Source organism: Amphimedon queenslandica, unplaced genomic scaffold (genome assembly GCF_000090795.2).
Source record: "Amphimedon queenslandica unplaced genomic scaffold, v1.1 AMPQUscaffold_13424, whole genome shotgun sequence".
NCBI lineage: Eukaryota > Metazoa > Porifera > Demospongiae > Haplosclerida > Niphatidae > Amphimedon > Amphimedon queenslandica.
The window spans coordinates 105,755-107,158 of record NW_003546340.1 but is presented as its reverse complement, the minus strand read 5'-3'; the positions used below and the strand labels follow the sequence as shown (position 1 = coordinate 107,158).

General features: G+C 35.1%; 1 long non-coding RNA gene across 1 annotated transcript; it reads right to left on the bottom strand.

Moving 5' to 3' along the window:
- Positions 1-867: 867 nt before the first annotated feature.
- On the bottom strand, positions 868-1,192 carry LOC109581703 (uncharacterized). Its single transcript, XR_002184739.1, has 2 exons — positions 1,042-1,192; positions 868-988 (listed from the first exon to the last, which is right to left on the bottom strand). It is a non-coding gene; the product is annotated as an uncharacterized LOC109581703 (long non-coding RNA).
- Between the last annotated feature and the right edge of the window lie 212 nt (positions 1,193-1,404).

The following is a 1,404-nucleotide window of genomic DNA, read 5'->3' as shown; positions in this document are numbered from 1 at the left end:
CATCAACTGTACCATTAGGAGATACAGTTGGATTCATAAATACTAGAAAAATTCAGTTATAATACCTTAAGCCTACTATTTTCAGCGTCTACTAAATTTAGCTATATTAGCGAGAGAGCTTTAAACCGCTAAATTAAATAGACGCCAAAATAATTATTATTCATTATAATGGTTATTATTTATAGTTAATTTGGTTAAAAACGCTAAAATTAGTAATGCTAAACATTACTTTTGCTGATTTCGCTAAAATTAGTAGACGCAAATAGGCTTAAGGTATAACATTAGCTTACTAAATGGTCCAAGTGTAACGATATGTTGACTAGTTGATGGTGAAGCGCATGTCAAAGCATCATTAACATTAACAACAGCATCAGGATTGGTCATAAAAAGGATTATTGTAGAAGGATTGCTTGTTGATGATATATCAATATTGCCATCATCATTTAGCACATCACTACCCTTCCTCCATACACCATCAGAGAATGTAAGAAAGTTGCCAGTCTGAATATCAAGAAATCTGCATTGGAGACACAATGGCTCTGTGAGTGGAACATTAATGGTTCTATCATTAAGTATAAAGACAGAAGTTACATTAGGAGGGCACTGTGCCTGGGCTAGACCTGAAAAGAGAAACTACCAATAGCAAGTCACTTTAAATCTTCTTACCCAAAGAAAGAGCTAATAATAACAGAGACACGAGCAACATCCTTGGAAACTTTTAGAGGAGGACACTCTGCAAACCACAGACTTCTTTGACCTCTCTTAACTCTGTCAAGTCGCTGCACCTCTGGCTGCACCCAGCTTAAATATTACTGGTATGCATGCATATAACATTCCTCTGTAGGCAGGGCTAGATTTGACTTAACATTCATGAATAATAATTATCATCATCATTAAACTAATAAAAAGAGTCTAATTCTTCTTTATGTTTCATCATGTGCAGATGGCGTATCTTGTGTAGTTAAGGAAGTATTTGATTTACCTATAACTATGATTATACAGTTAGCATTATATGTACATTAACTGCATTGCTATTATTACCTTTTTTGTTATGTATCATATGTGCATATAAGTACACCATGCTCACAGCAACTCCTACCATTAGTATTAACAAAATAGTACCAATAGTGGCAGCTATGATGATAAAAACTATGGAAAAGAGAGAGAATAGTAGCATGTACCTATCACTATCAAGACTACAAAGAGTACATGTACATGTACAGTATATGTATCTGGAACAGAATTTGTTGGTGCTGGGTTGATCATTAGTGCAAATGTATACGAAGCATTTCTGAATGAGCATGTGTAATTACCACTGTCATCAACTGAGGGGGAGGATAATGTGAGTGCATTACCATCAGCAGTCGCAGTGGAGGGAATACTACCATCATTATACCTATAGAG